The sequence below is a fragment of the Caretta caretta genome, chromosome 13 (genome assembly GCF_965140235.1).
Source record: "Caretta caretta isolate rCarCar2 chromosome 13, rCarCar1.hap1, whole genome shotgun sequence".
NCBI classification, from domain to species: Eukaryota; Metazoa; Chordata; order Testudines; family Cheloniidae; genus Caretta; species Caretta caretta.
In genome coordinates, this window is record NC_134218.1 from 14,486,188 (window position 1) to 14,506,276 (window position 20,089).

At 41.1% G+C, this 20,089-nt stretch overlaps 1 long non-coding RNA gene across 1 annotated transcript in view; it reads left to right on the plus strand.

The window, feature by feature from the left end:
- The first annotated feature begins 6,592 nt into the window (after window positions 1-6,592).
- LOC142068727 (uncharacterized) overlaps window positions 6,593-20,089 on the plus strand; it is a 45,169-nt gene continuing 31,672 nt past the window's right edge. The window contains exon 1 of the long non-coding RNA XR_012664628.1: window positions 6,593-6,634. This is a non-coding gene — a long non-coding RNA (uncharacterized LOC142068727). The remainder of the gene's footprint in view (window positions 6,635-20,089) is intronic.

Here is a 20,089-nt window from a genome sequence, read left to right on the forward strand (position 1 = left end):
ATCTGAACCAGCAACAAACATCCCATAGAAAAAGCAACAAAGATAGTCAAATGAAGCCACACTGTAAGGATTTGGAAAAAGAAACCAACTGGCTGTAACACCTTTTTCAAGAAGCCTGAAGCTTATTGCCAGTAATTCAGTACATACCTGACCAAAAAAAAGTTGTCTAACTGGTTTTGTTGTTTCAGCTGTCCTGAACTAGGGGAAGCCAACAAAGACTTAGCATTTCAATGAAGTCTAACTCTGACATTATTTTCAAGTAAATATTTATAATCATTGATGACCTCCCATCATCCCAAAGAGAGGATGGGATTCAAGAGTTTTCTGTCTAACAAGTTAATCATTGCAAGGGTGGAGTGTAACATTTACTCTTCTTCAGTGGGTATAAAATATTTAAAGCTGATGACTTGTTCTCTGTGATGGAGCTGGTAAATGGACAGAGTCTCTCGTCTATCCTTAATATTCAACCAGGTGAATTATTCACGTTATCAAAGTGTCACAATCTCAATGCAATTTGCACTAATTTTTTTTTCTTAATTCAGGAAATGGACTGCCAAGCCATAAGATTCTTTCAGCTCCGATGTTATAAACAAATGCTAAAGGAAATCAGGCCAAACTTTATTTCAGTTTCTTTTACATGTGAAACTTCTATTAAGAAGAATGCAGTATTAATTTATCTGCAGTTCTCAAGATGAAGTTAGCAGAAACAGCTAACAAGTTTTTGAAGACATGTCAAAAATCTTCTCCCCCAAATGGCTGTTAATAACCCCAAGTGCAGCATTAGCAAGAAACTGCAGGTTTTATTGTGACATGGCAACTTCAAAGTAATTGTGTGGTTGTGATTATCCAATTGCAGTTCTCTGCAGCAGCTGTTAAAACTTAAATTGCAGAACCATTACATCAGACATAATAATGTAGAGCTAGGCAAAATAATATGTCAACTTATAATAGCAAACTTCAAACTTGTATTCATCCATTCATTCTTACTCAGGTAAAACTAAAAGAAATTAACTGAAGGTGGAGAAGGGCCTATTAAACTACTAATCACCAGACAGAATGGAGACAGCTTATCTCTTTGATCAACAGATACTGGTTTTAAATCACAGGTAAACAGTTCTAAAATGCATGAGACCACTTAAACTTTAATCACCTACATAAAGTATTTTTTACCCATTGTAATTGAAAAAAGGGAACATGGTGGGGGGAACCATACCTTTTAAGGAAGTTACTAGGTCACCCTGCAAGATTATAAAGTACTTGTCACACCCACACTAACCTTTTGCTAAATGCAGTATTGAATAACCAAAAGAACAGAGTGAATGCATGTAAATCTTTTATAGGTGTGTCTGCAAGATATGAGTGGTTTTGACAACTATTTATTCAGCCCAGTTATTCAGTTGCTCATGCTAACACACACATGCAAACACTCATGTTGGTCCCTATGCCATGACTATTTAGAAAAGCTGAATGTTGGGAGAAGCAACTGTACTCTCTATGAATGTCTGGCTTTTCCAGAAATAGAGATGAATTTGCAAAGCTTCATATTTGTCAGGGCATGTTTGCTTTGTTGGAAAAAGGGTCCCTCCCTCCTGCATCATTTTTTTGAAGTATGATTATTGCTAGTAATATTCTAAGAACAATGGATAAAAAAATGAACATCCTGATGAAAGCTTTTCTTATAGTAATTAAACTAGCCTTTTATTTACATACCTACTGCACCCTTGAAACCTCGCATCTTCTTATTGATTGTTTATAAAGAAATATTTTCCCTTTACATTTGTCATTGGGGCTTGGGGATGATATATATTGTTAATCTAAGAATAAGGAGAAAGAAAAGGAGTACTTGTGGCACCTTAGAGACTAACCAATTTGCGAATACAGACTAACACGGCTGTTACTCTGAAACCTAAGAATAAGGAGACTCTTTCTTTGCTATTTAAAAAACCTGCTTGTAATGACTCTTATTTAATTTCCATCTATAGTTCTTTCTATGCTGTATGAGTAGAACCTGCTACTCTTCTGTGGCCCTATCTAGACTGGGGCCTTGTCCACGCTTGAAATTTGACCTGCATACCTAGAACAGAGCTACATCAGTCGATTTCCCTATGTAGGCAAGTCCCTACAAGATGTATATATTTCAGCTGAGTTAATTTCAGTTCTGTAAAGTTAACTTGATGTAATACCCCTCTTAACACCAATATAAACATAATTTAACACCTTCAACTTTATTACATAAAAATGGCCATACTTGGCCAGACGGAAGGTCCATCTAGCCCAGTATCCTGTCTTCTGACAGTGGCAAATGCCAGGTGCTCCAAAAGTAATGAACAGAACATGTAATCATCAAGTGATCCATCCCCTCTCGCCCATTCCCAGCTTCTGGTAAACAGAGCCTAGGGACACTATCCCTGCCCATCCTGGCTAATAGCCATTGATAGACTTATCTTCCAGGAATTTATCCAACTCTTTTTTTTAACCCTGTTATTGTCTTGGCCTTCACAACATCCTCTGGCAAGGAGTTCCACAGGTTGACTATGTGTTGTGTGAAAAAATACTTCCTTTTGTTTGTTTTAAATCTGCTGCCTATTAATTTCATTTGGTGGCCTCTAGTTCTTGTGTTCTGAGAAGGAGTAAACAACATTTCCTTATTTACTTTCTCCATGCCAATCATGATTTTATAGACCTTTGTCATATCCCCCCCTTAGTCGTCTCTTTTCCAAGCTGAAAAGTCCCAGTCTTATTAACCTCTCCTCATATGGAAGCTGTTCCATACCCCTAATCATTTTTGTTGCCCTTTTCTGAACCTTTTCCAATTCCAATATATCTTTTTTGAGATGGGGCGACCACATCTGCATGCAGTATTCAAGATGTGGGTGTCCATGGATTTCTATAAAGGCAATATGGTATTTTCGGTCTTATTATCTATCCCTTTCCTATGATTCCCAACATTCTGTTTGCTTTTTTGACTGCCTCTGCATATTGAATGGATGTTTTCAGAGAACTATCCACAGTGACTCCAAGATCTCTTTCTTGAGTGGTAACAGCTAATTTAGACCCCATCATTTTATATGTATAGTTGGGATTATGTTTTCCAATGTGCATAACTTTGCATTTATCAACATGGAATTTCATCTGCCATTTTGTTGCCCAGTCACCCAGTTCTGAGAGATCTTTTTGTAGCTGTTTGCAGTCTGTCTGGGACTTAACAATCTTGAGTAGTTTTGTATCATCTGCAAATTTTGCCACCTCACTGTTTTACCTGTTTCTCCAAATCATTTATTAATATGTTGAATAGGAGTGCCTCTGGGGGACACCACTATTTACCTCTCTCCATTCTGAAAACCGAGCATTTATTCCTACCCTTTGTTTCCTCTCTTTTAACCAGTTACAAATCCACGAGAGGACCTTCCCTCTTATCCCATGACAGCTTACTTTGCTTAAGAGCCTTTAGTGAGGGACCTTGTCAAAGGCTTTCTGAAAATCTCAGATTACTATATCCAGTGGATCCCCCTTGTCCACATGCTTGTTGACCCCCTCAAAGAATTCTAGTAGATTGGTGAGGAAAGATTTCCCTTTACAAAAACCATGTTGACTCTTCCCCAACAAATTATGTTAATCTATGTGTCTGACAGTTTTGTTCTTTACTATAGTTTCAACCAGTTTGCCTGATATCTTGCCTGCCTGTAATTGCTGGGATCACCTCTGGAGCCCTTTTTCAAAATTGGCATCACATTAGCTATCCTCCAGTCATTCAGTACAGAAGCTGATTTAAATGATAGGTTACAGATGACAGTTAGTAGTCCTGCAATTTCACATTTGAGTTCCTTCAGAACAGCTCACGAAAGCTTATGCTCAAATAAATTTGTTAGTCTCTAAGGTGCCACAAGTACGCCTTTTCTTCATCTGGTCCTGGTGACTTATTAGTGTTTAGTTTATCAATTTGTTCCAAAACCTCCTCCAATGACACCTCAATCTGGGACAGTTCCTCAGATCTGTCACATCTGTCAGAATCTCCCTCACATCCTCAGCCATGAAGACCGATGCAAGGAATTCATTTAGTTTTTCTGCAATGGCCTTGTCGTCCTTGAGTGTTCCTTTAGCATCTCGATCGTCCAGTGGCCCCGCTGGTTATTTAGCAGGCTTCCTGCGTCTGATTACTTAACAAAACATTTTTTTTTGCTATTACTTTTTGAGTCTTTGGCTAGCTGTTCTTCAATTTCTTTTTTGGCCTTCCTGATTATATTTTTACACTTTACTTGCCAGACTTTATGCTCCTTTCTATTTTCCTCACTAGAATTTAACTTCCACTTTTTAAAGGATGCCTTTTTGACTCTCACTGCTTCTTTTACTTTGTTGTTTAGCCACAGTGGCAATTTATTGGTTCTTTTACTATGTTTTTTAATTTTGGGTATACATTTAAAGTTGAGCTGCTATTATGGTGTCTTTAAAAAGTTTCCATGCAGCTTGCAGGGATTTCACTTTTGGCGCTGTGCCTTTTAATTTCTGCTTAACTAACCACCTCATTTTTGTGTAGTTCCCTTTCTGAAATTAAATGCTGCCGTGTTGGGCTGCTGTGGTGTTTACCCTGCCACGGGGATGTTAAATTTAATTATATTATGGTCACTATTATCAAGGGGTACAGCTATATTCTTGGACCTGATCCTGTGCTCCACTTAGGACTAAATCAAGAATTGTCTCTCCTCTTGTGGGTTCCAGGAATAGCTGCTCCAAGAAGTAGTCATTTAAGGTGGCAAGAAACTTTATCTCTGCATCCCGTGCTGAGGTGATGTGTACCCAGTCAATATGGGGATAGTTGAAATCCCGCATTATTATTAAGTTTTTTATTTTAATAGCCTCTCTAATCTCCCTGAGCATTTCACAGTCACGATCATCATCCTAGTCAGGTAGTCGGTAATATATCCCTACTGCTATATTCTTATTATTAGAGCATGGGATTACTATCCATGGAGACTCTATGGTACAGTTGTTTCATTTAAGATTTTTACTTCATTTCATTCTATGCTTTCTTTCACATATAGTGCCACTCCCCCACCAGCACAACCTGTTTTGTCCTTTTGATATATTTTGTACCCTGGTATTACTGTGTCCCATTGATTATCCTCATTCCACCAAGTTTCTGTGAGGCCTATTATATCAATATCCTCATTTAATACGAGGCACTCTAGTTCACCCATCTTATTATTTAGACTTCTAGCATTGGTATATAAGCACTTTAAAAACTTGTCACTTTTTAGCTGTCTGCCATTACATGATGTAATTGAATGGGACTTTTTTTTCATTTGACTGTTTCTCATCAGATCCTGCCTGTATTTCATCCTCTCCTCCTTGCTAGGACATAGAGGAGGATCTATTAATGGAGAGTCTCTAAGGGATGTCTGTGTCTGAACCACGTGCTTCTCCACACCTGTCGGCTTTCTCCCAGCCCTTTAGTTTAAAAGCTGCTCTATGACCTTTTTAATTTTAAGTGCCAGCAACCAGGTTCCATTTTGGTTTAGGTTTATTGTGGTCTTGTCTACAAAGTACTTATAGCAGTATAACAGATTCCCATATGGAAAGGGGTATAAACCATACAATTATAAACACCTTGTATCAGTACAACTATGTCCACACTAGGGTTTGTACTGGGATAACGATTTTGGTAACACCCCACCTCTAACAAAATAGTTAAGGTGGTTCAGAAATTGAGTATAGGTGAGGCTTACCCTAAAGGGATTAAACTGTATTCATTTCAGTTAGCTTAACTGGCTAACAATTGAAATATACACTTTTTTACTAGTCTAGATGAGGCTTGTATGTGATTACAATAGTTGATGCCATACAACATGGCAGTACTCCCATACAGTCAGAGCCGTCCTTAGGCATACGCAGCATACACAGCTGTGTAGGGCACCATGAAATTTGGGGCACCAAATTGCCCCAAATTTCATGGTGCCCTAGGCAGCTGCGTGCTGCATACGAGGCAACACCAGCCCCGTGACCAGCCCTATCCCCTGGATGGCCCCCCCACAGGCTGCACCCACTACAAAGGGCAGGGCCATCCCTAGGGGGTGTGGGGCTCTGGACAACTCCCTCCGCCCCACCTCTTACCCTCCCCCCCCCCCCGCTCCACCCCAATTCCACCTCTTCCCCCAGAGACCCCACACTCAACAGCAACGGCGGGAAGCGGAGCAACCCGGCCCCAGCCTGCTCCACTCTGCCAGCTCCCAGCCGCAGCGCTCCGCTTCCTGTCGCTGGTGAGTGCGGGGAGGTTGGGGGAAAGGATGCCGCCCCGCACTCGCTGGCGGCGGGAAGCAGAGTGATGCAGCCTCAGCCCGCTCCGCTTCCCTTGCCCCGGCCGTGTCGCTCGGGGGGCAGCGGGGTTAGGGAAAGGTTCTCCTCCCAACCCGACTCACCAGCGGTGGGAAGCGGAGCCCTGTGGCTGGGAGCTAGCAGAGTAGAGCTGGCTGGGGCCACGTCGCTCCACTTCCCGCCGCCGGCGAGTGCGGAGGGCATCCTTTCCCAACCTCCCCCCACTCACCGGCGGCGGGAGGCGGAGTGCTGCAGCTGGGAGCTGGCGGAGTGCTGCAGCTGGGAGCTGGCTGGGCTCGGGCTGCTCCACTTCCCACCGCTGCCGGTGAGTGTGGTGGGATCCCTTCCTCCAAGCCCCCTTCCCCGAGTGACACGGCTAGGGCCGGGGCGAGGGAAGCGGAGCGGGCTGCACCTGACCCCCCCCCCCCCACTAATCCCGCACGCCACTCTGGGCCTGTGGGGCCCCCAAAAGTGCCCCCCAGACACTTGGGGGGAGGCCTGGGGCCCCACATGGCCCCACGCAGGGGCCTGTGTAGGGCACCCAAATGGCTAGGGATGGCTTTGCATACAGTTAACTTTCGTAACAATCCTATGAATTTGGAGTACCAAAACTGGGAAGGTGTGTTATATGATTGTCATAGTGGCTGACTGGGAGTCAGGACTCCTGGTGTTCTATTCTCAGCCCCAGCAAGGAGCTGCTTACGTGCCTCAGTTTACTTATAAATGGATATGTTGATAACTGATGGGGTGAAGCCCTTGTGTAGCCAGGAGGGAGGGAATGAGATTGGGTGATTGATAACCCATCCAGCCAGAGAGATGGGAGGGACTTCCCTTTCCCCCCGCCCAATGGCTTCTAGGTGAGGAAGCCCTTTTCAAAATTTCCTGACTTTTAGCTGGAAGTCAAAGTTGCAGGAGGAAGGGTCACCTGGAGGAACGTGGGCCTATAGGTATTTAGTTATAGATGGTATTCCTTGTTGGTTGTTTAGGGTTTTGTTTTTTTTAAACACTTAAAATAATCTTGATAGGTTTTTCTAAGCCCCTCTGAACTGGCTCTCTTTGCTTTGGATTGTCTTGCTGCGATACTCTTCCACAATAACTCTGAGGATATTTAATATACTTAATAGCAACATAACTCACTGGAATTATCCGCATTAGTGAAAATTTCACTAGCGTGTTATTATTTGTAAAGCAGTTCAGGACCCTCAGACACATGAAAGATAATAACATTCTTACTGACAGCGTTACTAGACATTTGTACTGTCAATGTAAAATAAAGCTTCTTGGGAGGATCTCCAGAAATTAAACAAAAAATCCACTTTAAATAGCAGATTGTTTGTTAATGCAAGGCTCTGTTTCTGCAAAGATTTACCACAATCTTAACTTATATGCAGCAAATTAGATAATTGTTTGGTTGGTTGGTTGGAGTTCTTTTCAGTGGGAGTATTCATAGAGCATGAAGTTAAGCATGTGCATACATTGTTTTGGGGGATCAGGGCTCCAAATGTGTTACAATAAGCTATAATAAAAAATAAAGTGACTGTTCCTTTGAATAATGAAATTCTACCGTTCACACATCTAGACTTAGGTCTGATCTACACCTAAAACTTAGGTCAACCTAGATACATCTCTCAGGGCTGTGAAAAATTTCACATCCTGTGTGATGTAGTTCGGTCTACCTAACCCCTACCATAGACACAAGTAGGTGGATAAATGAATTTTTCTGTTGATCTAGTTACCATTTCTTGAGGGGGTGGAAAAACCTTCCCGTCACTGTAGTAAGCATTTATGCTACAGCAGTGTAGCTGCAGCTGTGCCACTGTAGAGTTTAGATATGTCAATATGTCAATGATGTAAAATAAAAAAAAACTCCCAGAAGATTATGTAGATTCTAAGTGCCTTTTAGTTCCTTAACAATAGTGGCTGGTAATTCATATATGCAAGAAAGGAAAACATAATTGGCTGAGCAAAGCAAAGGCCGACACTCCACTTGATGACACTTCTACATATATGTGACACAATAACTTTTGAACACCATTTCGAATCAAGAAGTTTGTAGTTTTTCTGTAAACAGGGAGTACCTGAGCCTTTTACATTTGGAAGAGGAGGGAATGGGAAACCCACAGAGCCATAACAGGATGGGAAGGGATGGGGAGTTGCAGGGAGTGACTGAAATAAAGGTGGGGTGGCACATAAGTAGCTCATGGATAGATGAGAGATGGAAGGAGTCCATGGTATATGTGATAAGCTCCAGACTGTATTTTAAAAACACTTTAAGCAAGGCTTTGCACCGCTCATGGGAGATGTAGTCCTGCCTGGAAACCTGGCCCATAAGGAAAGGTGGACATGAAGGAACTGAATTACACCTCTCATGAGGCAGTGTGGATTCTGGGGAAAATATTTTGGTTCTCGGGTGTTTGATTTTTAGACTGAAAAACAGTCTAAATTTTCCACAGAAAGCAGACATTTTTTGCAAAAAATTGTTTTGTCAAATACTTACTTTTCACTCAGAGAACAGTTTTGGTGGAAATCTTTTGACCATATGACCTTAGTCATAACTAAAGCCCCAGTCCTTCAATGTGATTGGCTGAGCTTAAAAAAATTATTTGTCTCAATGAGTTTCACCTCCCTCCATTTATTGCACTTTCTCTCAATGTTTTTCCCTATCACACCCACCTCCCCCTTTGTCATAGATTCAGCAGAGGGCTACTGGATATGTGCCCCTGTTTACTTTGATAAGCACTAAGTAGACTTGTGAAATGTAACATTCTCTGCATTACTTTAGTCTAAATTTGTCTTCACCATTACATTTAGTTTTGGTTTCCCTTTCTCTGTCTCTTCAGCCATGCACAGATAAAAGCTCAATTTCTTGAAACAGCTTACTCAATATGAAAAAAAAATACTTAAGATTTGTCTCATTCAGTAACTCAGGCTTTCTCCAGAGGTTAGACAATATAGAGCACAGTCACAAGGTATCCACAGTGATGGGTTTTCTTTTCATTGTCTTAAAGCTTCCCAAACGATATACTTATATGCAACATCCCTCTTCCTTTGTATCTGCAGTAAATTCATTTTTCTTTACCGACAATTGTTATATGTGTTATAATCTGCCAGCCTTTTAAAGCCAGTAATCACTCACCATAATCTGGTGGAAAACAGCTGAAACCATAAACTCAATGCTCTGCTAGCTAAGGGGGTTAATATTTGGTGGGTTAATCTCTCATTATATTTGCTAACTCACTCAAAGTTAAATAACTTCATTCCTTTCTTTTATCCTTTTATCTGGCTTTAGTGGGCTATACCCTTCTTTAGAAATGAAGGGGCAAAAAACAGAACAAATGATCAGCCAAGCTGTACTGTAGTTAAGAAGCTGACCTGCCAGCCAGGAAGATACTCTGAGGAAAGGTTCTTGCATCTGTATCAATCTGAAATAAATTAGCTGTGAAAAATAATAGAAGGCTTTTGAAATTGGATCAAATAGGAATGAGAGCCTAATCCTGTTCCCAGTTAAGTCAACTTCAAAACTTCCCCTTATTTCAATGGGAGCAGAATGTGGCCTAAAGTTTGTTTTTTGAGGGGATTTTTTTAAACCTCCCACCCTCTGCCAGAATGTTTGCAAAAGTTTTGAAATTATCTTAAGTGAGTATGAGGGTATTTTATTACTTTCTAAAATGATGATGTAAGAGGAGGAACAACCATTCTTTCAGAGATAAGGTCCTTTAGCTTCTATTTTGAATACTGTGATTAAATATATCTGTGCACATACTGGAAATATAGTTGGAGTGAGAGATGGAATGAAAATAAGAGATTTCTGAGGGTTAACAAAACAAACAAAACAAACAAACAACCCAACCCTCTACCTAAAAACATACTAGGGCAAAATTCTTCCATCAGAACTGCATAGAATAGCTGACTTCCAGTTTTCAGCTCCTGCTGGCTGAACAGTAAATCCATCTGATACAGAGTAGCAGAGCAGAATATAGAAAGAAAAAAAATCTTTTGTGTGCTAGAGAACTAAAGATCTGAGAAATTTACCCTAAATATACAAATGCATCTTGGGATAAAAGTAGACACAGAAGCATCATCACACTTTGGCCCATATTTTTTCCATACAGGGTTGTGGTCTACACCTGTGACTTATCTGTAGTGCACCATCTTACAAGTCAGACTCTTACTTCCAGCTTCACTAGGGGAAGTTTCTCTTTCTTTGTATTGCCTACTTGTGTAGATGGGGAACCAGCTTCCAGTGCTGTTTTAACCACTGTATTAATGTCAACTCTGTGTCTGATCGTGCATCCCTTATTTGTGTGAGTAGTCCTCATGTGACTAGTCCAATTGACTTCAGTGGAATAGCTCCCATAAGTTTTGCTGAATGAAGCTCTTTTGCGTTTTTGTCCCCTTCCTCTGACTGTTTTTATTTGTATTGCACTATTCTGTTTCCTGAGTATCTGACCGATAATCATAAATACAAAAAGTTTCTTTGTTCCTTTTTCTTACATGTGAGTTATATAAATGCAGAAGTAAAACATCCAACTTGGTACATAGGGATGCACTTCTGCAAATATTGCATATTTCACGTTATTTCATACTTCATTTACAGTGAAATTGGTGGTTTTCAGATTCAGTGTAAATGCTGAGGGGAAGATGAAGTATCTGATGTGAAGGGAGTTGAGAAACAATAGGGAAAATAATTTTTGAACTTGCATGTGGGTGGTAGTCAGGGGAATGGTGTTGTGCATTGTTACTGCTGAGTCTCAACAAATGCCTTGGATGCTGTAACTGTGCTTCCTTTGGTGGGACCCTTCTGAGAGTGTCAATTCAGGGCAAATTGCTTAGAGCAGGGCAGTCACAGCACAACGCTGGGGTATCTCCACCTTTATCTCCACCAAACCAGCCAAACAGAGAAAGACTGGCTAACCATAAGTCATACAAGCAATTCCCTTAGACACTCCAGTTTCCCAGCATCACCACCAGTGCCACTCCTTATGGGTCCAAATGGTTATGAAAACCAATACCCCAGTAAAAGAAAAAGGGTTCTCCTGATCCCAAAGGACCAAGTCCCAGACCCAGGTCAATATATAAGTCAGATCTTACCCACAAATCACGCTGTTTTCAGTCCTTTGGAATCTAAAATCTAAAGGTTTATTCATAAAAGGAAAAGGATATAGATGAGAGCTAGAACTGGTTAAATGGAATCAACAACATACAGTAATGGCCAAGTTCTTGGTTCAGGCTTGTAGCAGTGATAGAATAAACTGCAGGTTCAAATCAAGTCTCTGGAGTACATCCACAGCTGGTATCGGTCATTCAGTCCTTTGTTCAGAGCTTCAGTTTGTGGCAAGGTTCCTCCAGAAGGAGGATTGAAGACAAAATGTAGATGAGGCAGCTGCCTTTTCTAGTCTCTTCCAGGTGTAAGGACACCTCTTTGTTCTTACTGTACAGCAGCAAGTACAGCAGCAAGATGGAACTTGGAGTCACATGGGGATATCACATGTCCATGCACGACTGAGTTTGCAGGCCGACGCCACCGTTTACATGTTAGTTTGAATGTTCCCAGGAAAGCTCACATGTGGATTGGCGTCTCCCAAAGTCCATTGTCAGTTAAGTGTTTCTTGATTGGGCACTTACTGAGAATAGTCCCTTCTCAAGAAGCTGACCAAATACTTCACTGAGGCTACTTAGAATCAAAACACTTGATATACAAGTACATAGCCAATATTCATAACTTCAACTACAAAAATGATACACACACACAGATAGCATCATAACCAGCAAATCATAATCTTTCCATAGACACCTTACACAACAACCTTTGTACAATATTTGAGGCAAATATAGAACGGTGGTTGCAACAATGATCTATACGGTCACAGGTTATATCTGTGACATCACAGATGCGTGTGGTACAGTCTGGCTGCAAGTGCCCAACAGAGGCCTCCCCAAATTAATGATGCGCAAGCTCCAGGTCTGCACTGATGCTTCCCCTATACACAGACACAGTCACACACACATTTTGGAGACTTTGAACCAGAGAACTAGTTGACTAACTTAACAAAAAAAAAAAAAAAAGCTTGGCATCTGTGCACACAGTCCTGTTCATACAAAAATCAGTAGAAGTTTCGCCGTTGCCTTAAGTGGGAGCAAATTTGGGCCCATGTAGGCCAGGCATGTGCAATGCTAAAAGCCCCCATAGGAGAGATGTAAGGGCTAAGGGCGCTGGGCACTCCATATGCTCCAGCCCATGCTGCTTCACTTTCCTGATCAATGATGTATTGTAGGTGCTATTAATGTGGCTAGGTGCTGGGCACTTATCTGCATCTTTAGATGCTTAAAAAAATACCTTGAAAAACTGGCCCTAACTGCTGAATAAGGGCTTCATCTTGTGAGGTGCTGAGCATCCTCTACTACAGAGGCAAGCGGACTTAACATCTGCCAGGAACCGGCCCCCATCTATCTAGCAGGTGAGAAAATGAGTATACCTTTTAGATAACAATAACAAAGATTATATGAACAGCTTTCCCCTGAAACTATTCATAGCAGAATCATCTCAGATACAATAATATTATTGTCTTATGAAAGAGCGAATCTTGCAGTCAAGTCTAAGCCTGTGTCTAAATCAGGATTTTCTGGCAACAAATCTCCATCTCTTGCTAATACCAATGCAGCTTCTCCAGTGGAAACAATGCTGGGTCCTCTAGTGTGGGCCAGATCCCCAGGGCCCCTGGCATTTCTTAACACCATGTCACTGAGACCTGCTCTGATGCCTAATATCTATGTTAGGTACTTATATGGCCTACATTATCATACAATCTCAGCGCCTCACAATGTTTAATATATTTATCCTCAGTACACCCCTGTGAAGTAGGGCAGGTATCCTTATCCTACAGATGGGGAACTTAAGCAGAGAGACTAAATAATTTGCCTAAGACCTCACAGGAGATCTGTGGCAGGAGTAGGGACACAAATCCATATCTCTGAAGTCACAGGCTAGCTCGCTAACCACTGGACCACACTTCCTCTCCTTGTTACATATGCCCTTATGTGAAGGTGTTAGACTTTTAGGATGTGTTGTGATTTTCCAGAAATGCTCAGTGTTGCCTAGAGCTGTGTCTACATAGGGAAGTAGCCCACAAGAGCAATACAACACTAGGTCCCTGTGTGGACTCTCTTATTCTACACTAAACACACCTTTGTGGGCTAAGCTAAACCTCAAAATAGCACTCCTGATGCAGAATAAGTGTTCACATGGGAAGTCATTGTGGAATAACGATTCCTCTTTAAATCCATACCCTGGACTATTTCATAGTACTTTCCCTGTTTAGACAAGCCTTTGCTCTTCTTCTATTGAAGTCAATTATTGCTTTCTATCATGACATGTTGTCCCTGCAGGACCTACTCCCAAAGGCGTTGGGCAGAGAAACAAATGTAGGTAGGCAGTCTCCATAGCACTGCAACCAGACGTTCTCACTTCTGTTGCTAATACTTAGCTTCCCTTTTCTAATTACTCCTCATCCCTCTTTTGTACTTATAAAAAGCAGAAGAAAGGAATGCATGAGTCCTTCTAACAGTCTTTGTGCAATCCACAGCTTTTACTGTTGGAAGTTACTTACCTTGGAAGTAAAGAATTATGAAGCTAAGGTTATAGAAAGAGGTATTTACACAGAAGTGAGGAATCCCACGGTACTAGATTTCTTGTATGAATAATTGTTTTCCCTCTCACTTTGGGGCTGAGTCATACATCTTGTCTTTATTTGGGCCTTGGTAGGTTGAGTGTTACACTACTACCAGATTTGTGGGAAGGGTAAGGGAAAGTAAATAAGGTAAGTTGAGTAATTAAGGTGTATGCTGAAGGTGGGTGCTTCCTGTAGCAATTTGTATGATGGCAATTCTTTGGCATTCAGTCCTGCTTTCTTATCATGCCCAGGACTGTACAATGGGGAAACCAGAATTGTTAAAACTTAGGAAAGCCGATGTTCTATATGTAAATGCATTAGTAGATATTTCATTGTAAAGAAACTGTGTGGGCTAGTGCTTAAAACAGTATGTGCAGCTCTATTACTAGCTTTGTGTTAAATAACTGTCTGGGCCTCAGTTTATCCATCTGTGAAATTGATACAATGATTGTCTATCAATGGCATTGTGAGACTCAGTTAATTGTTTGTTGTGCATTTAAATGACCAGCAGGTGAAATGATCTTTAGAGAGCAATGTATTAAGCACTGACGCTGCAAAAATGTACACACTTAAATAAAATCCACGGCAAGATTGGGGTCTTTCCTGTAACTTTGAATTATGTTGCTGATGTTTTAAGAACATGAGTAACGGAATTTTCTCCTAAAGAACAAAAGATCAAATGAGAAAGAGAGATTGTTCAATGCACAGAGTTGAATCTTATATTAAGAAGAAAATTTCAGGTAATGCTGAAAAAAAAATATAGAAAAGAGTAAACAATCTTGTTTAATCTATGCTCACACCTGTTTAGGGTTCACGGTCTATAAATATTCAAACAGAATATTAAGAAAACATTGGATGATTCTTAGTTTTTGTGGATATATATATCAGCGGAAAGAAGCAGACCATGTGACCTGCGCAATATTCAATACAAGCCAATATAGTTGAATTTCTAATTTCAGACAATGGAAATTATCAGTAAAATGCCCACAATGCATTGACGAAGGTTTATTTGTAAAAATTACTGCCTGAATAATTTTGAGTATCAAATCTCAGCATAAGCTTTCGTGAGCTACAGCTCCAGCTTTCACCCTGACCACACCACACGATCCATCGTCTACAGCCAAGCTCTGCGATACAACCGCATTTGCTCCAACCCCTCAGACAGAGACAAACACCTACAAGATCTCTGTCAAGCTTTCTTACAACTACAATACCCACCTGCAGAAGTAAAGAAACAGATTGATAGAGCCAGAAGAGTTCCCAGAAGTTACCTACTACAGGACAGGCCTAACAAAGAAAATAACAGAACGCCACTAGCCATCACCTTCAGCCCCCAACTAAAACCCCTCCAACGCATTATTAAGGATCTACAACCTATCCTAAAGGATGACCCAACACTCTCACAAGTCTTGGGAGACAGGCCAGTCCTTGCCTACAGACAGCCCCGCAACCTGAAGCAAATACTCACCAACAGCCACATACCACACAACAGAACCACTAACCCAGGAACTTATCCTTGCAACAAAGCCTGTTGCCAATTGTGCCCACGTATCTATTCAGGGGACACCATCACAGGGCCTAATAACATCAGCCACACTATCAGAGGCTCGTTCACCTGCACATCCACCAATGTGATATATGCCATCATGTGCCAGCAATGCCCCTCTGCCATGTACATTGGTCAAACTGGACAGTCTCTACGGAAAAGAATAAATGGACACAAATCAGATGTCAAGAATTATAACATTCATAAACCAGTCGGAGAACACTTCAATCTCTCTGGTCACGCAATCACAGACATGAAGGTCGCTATCTTAAAACAAAAAAACTTCAAATCCAGACTCCAGCGAGAAACTGCTGAATTGGAATTCATTTGCAAATTGGATACTATTAATTTAGGCTTAAATAGAGACTGGGAGTGGCTAAGTCATTATGCAAGGTAGCCTGTTTCCTCTTGTTTTTTCCTACCCCCCCCCCCCCAGATGTTCTGGTTTAACTTGGATTTAAACTTGGAGAGTGGTCAGTTTAGATGAGCTATTACCAGCAGGAGAGTGAGTTTGTGTGTGTATGGGGGTGGGGGGGATGTGAGAAAACCTGGATTTATGCAGGAAATAGCCCGACTTGATTATGTAAAGAGTTGTCACTTTGGATGGGCTAGCACCAGCAGGAGAGTGAATTTGTGTGGGGGGGTGGAGGGTGAGAAAACCTGGATTTGTGCTGGAAATGGCCCACCTGTTGATCACTTTAGATAAGCTATTACCAGCAGGACAGTGGGGTGGGAGGAGGTATTGTTTCATATTCTCTGTGTATATATAAAGTCTGCTGCAGTTTCCACAGTATGCATCTGATGAAGTGAGCTGTAGCTCACGAAAGCTCATGCTCAAATAAATTGGTTAGTCTCTAAGGTGCCACAAGTACTCCTTTTCTTTTTGCGAATACAGACTAACACGGCTGTTCCTCTGAAACCTGTAATAAATTTGTTAATCTCTAAGGTGCCACAAGTACTCTTGTTCTTTTTGCAGATACAGACTAACATGGCTGCTACTCTGAAAGAAATCTAAGTAACTGTCTCAGTTTTTTGTGATCAGAAACAGGAGGAATTCACTTAATAAATAATTTCTCAAGAGTTTTTTTTCCAGTTCCAAAAACCAGACTCTTTATAAGATACAGAACGTTACCCAGAAAGATGTTAATGTGAAACCAATGTTGACTAAAAATAATAATCAAGGAACCATATTTTTAATGCAAAGAAGAAATATCTTGGGGCTTGTTTGAAGCTGAGTATTTATTAATGATATAAATATTTACCATATCACTTGAATGAACAGCAGCAGCCTGAGATACAACATAAAAAGACATGGGGAAAAGTATTTCCCTCCCCAATCTTGCAATCAAATCTTTCTTCTTCCTTCTGATATTACTTTGAATATATATCTTTGAAAACACACACTTTGAACATGACAAATAGTTTTTCTACCTGAAAAGTGATTGACTGATTAATTACATTACACTGACTATAAAAATCACCACTTTTTTTTTTTTAGGGAAAATCACTCAGCCATTGAAGTCAATGAGGCTCTGTGAGGTGGCAGGGTCCAAGAGCCTGGGCTCCAGCTTGAGCCCGAATGTCTACACAGTAATTTTTAGCTCCACTCAACCAGGCCAGCCGCAGCCATGCCATGAGTCTTTTATTCCAGCGTAGACTTACCTCAGCAGTCTGTTCCCTTGTTCTGCTTGCAGGATCAGGGCTATGTTTTGCATTTATAATGAGGGTCCCAGATTCCAAAGTGCTACCAATGAGGATAACTCGACATCTCTGGCCATTTCAGATTTTCTCAAGCAAAGACTGCATTTTAATGCAACAGTCGTTTTCGTCAGAGTGACATCCAGCCAAAATTCTAAACAGGTAACCTGGTCAGTTATAACGGCTAACTTTGTGAGGATATCTGAAATTCTGGAATTCAAACCCACCAAATTTGTTCAACGAACTAGAAAGCATTTCTATTTATTGTCAGAAAGAATTAGAAAAATTCCCAGCTTTGGTTTTTTAAGCCTATGATCAAATAAAATTGAAATATATTTGAAATCTCCATTACTCTTAAGATTTGAGATGCTTCTGTATACTCAGTTTGTCCATGGACCACAACATTTGAAAATCCATTAATGAAATAACAAATACTGCAATTTCCTAGTAACTTGTTCCTAGAAATTGCCTCTATAAAGCTTCCTTAGTAAAGACATAGTATAACATGTATGCAGAAAACTAATGTCAGTGTAACCTAAAAGGCTTAAAAGTGATCTGCAAAGGGTTATTTGTTTTGTTTTATTTTGTTTTGATGATGTGATGCTGGTAGACTAGGTGGCAGCTCATGCCAAGGCCACTGGGCCTCACTGAACACTGTGAAATGCCTACCTGGAAACCAGTCTGGCTTGCCTGTTTGTTAGTATTATTAAAATAGATATTCGAGTTATAAGAATGTGTTTACAAAAAGAAAAGGAGGACTTGTGGCACCTTAGAGACTAACCAATCTATTTGAGCATGAGCTTTCGTGAGCTACAGCTCACTTCATCGGATGTAACACATCTGATGAAGTGAGCTGTAGCTCACGAAAGCTCATGCTCAAATAACTTGGTTAGTCTCTAAGGTGCCACAAGTCCTCCTTTTCTTCTTGGGCAAGTCATTTCCCCACCCTGTGCCTCAGTTTATCTATACGTGAAATGGGGATATCAATACTGATCTCATAAGTTATTTTGAGATCTATGGCTGAAAAGTGCTATGTAAGAGACAGGTAGTTATTGGATGACTATATATGAAATGGAGAAAAGCAGAAGAGTTCAGGGTTGATATTGCCTGCTCACACACTAGCTCTCAAACAGTAGATTATGTATCAATTACGTTGGCTTTGGGGAATATCATCTCCAGATGATTTTTTTCCATGTTCCTCATACCTAATATTCAGGAGCAAATATATGGGGAGTCAGGACAGCTTCAAAGTTGGTATACATGTATTTTCTCCACTGATTCACAAGTAGTGGGAGTTCTGAGAAAACTGCACTCTCAAGAACATTTGCCGTCCACTCAGTATTCCACGATCAAGTCTCTTTCTGATCAAGCTTATTTAAAAAAAAACAACCGACCACTAAAAACCCAATCTGAACTCCACTGCAGTCTGGCCCTTCTCAATAAACAAAAATGAAGATCTCAAGCCTTTCAGCATCACGGCTGAGCAACACCCGGAATTCATTCTGGCTATTATAAAGCTGTGAGACTGCCAAGTGCATAGCTTTTGGATGAGCGAGTTGGACAAGCAGATACAGATAAAAATGGGACTAGAAAGACACTGTGAAGATTTGGAGTTGGTTTCTAGTTGGGCCTGGGCATCCAGAAGATAAGATGGCAGCTGCAAAGCTTGTGAATGGGGTACTTCCTTTAACAGGTGATTGATTTGTTTTGGCTGAGAAAACATTCAAATTATTTCAAAATACTGAAACCACTGTGAGGCTTAAGGCCAATAGCTCCCCTCATCCCACAATAATACACAGAAAGATCTGGGCACCTATTCAAAAACAAGACAAAGATCTAGATCAGTGGTTCTCAAAGCCGGTCCGCCGCTTGTTCAGGGAAAGCCCCTGGCGGGCCGGACCCATTTGTTTACCTGCCGCATCTGCAGGTTCGGCCGATCGCGGCTCCCACTGGCCACAGTTCACTGCTCCAGGCCAAAGGGGGCTGTGGGAAGGACAGCCAGCACATTCTATGGCCCGCGCCGCTTCCCGCAGCCCCCATTGGCCTAGAGCGGCATACCGTGGCCACTGGGAGCCGCGATCGGCCAAACCTGTGGATGCGGCAGGTTAACAAACCGGTCCGGCCCGCCAGGGGCTTTCCCTGAACAAGCGGCGGACCGGCTTTGAGAACCACTGATCTAGATGATCCCAAACTGCACTGCAGCAGTCTAAATAGATTTAGCATATCTGGTGATTCCAATTCAGATTTTGAGAGGTTCCTAAAAACCAGCTGGGTGTCTCATGAGGCTACCTAGTGTGCAAACTACTAAATGGCATAAAGAAGTCATTTTGAATGTGAACCGCTTTAAATAAATAAATAAATAAATCACCCAGGAAATTTGCTACCACACCAATTGTCTTACAAAGACTGTAGGATGACAGGAATAGGTGGACTTATTGCTGCTGAGAAGAAAGTGATTGTTTTCAGAAGAAAACTCACCAAAGACTAGACCAGTGGTTCTCAACCACGGGTACATGACCTAGGGGTACCAACAGGTCTTCTAGATATTTGCCTAGTTTTACAACAGGCTACATAAAAAGCACTAGTGAAGTCAGTACAAACTAAAATTTCATACAGCCAATGACTTGGTTATACTGCTCTATATACTATACACTGAAATGTAAGAACAATATTTATATTCCGTCTGATTTATTTTATAATTATATGGTAAAAGTGAGAAAGTCAGCAATTTTTCAGTCATAGCGTGCAGTGACACTTGTATTTTTATGACTGATTTCGTAAGCAAGTAGCTTTTAAGTGAGGTGAAACTTGGGGAGTACGCAAGACAAATCAGACTCCTGAAAGTGGTACCGTACTCTGGAAAGGT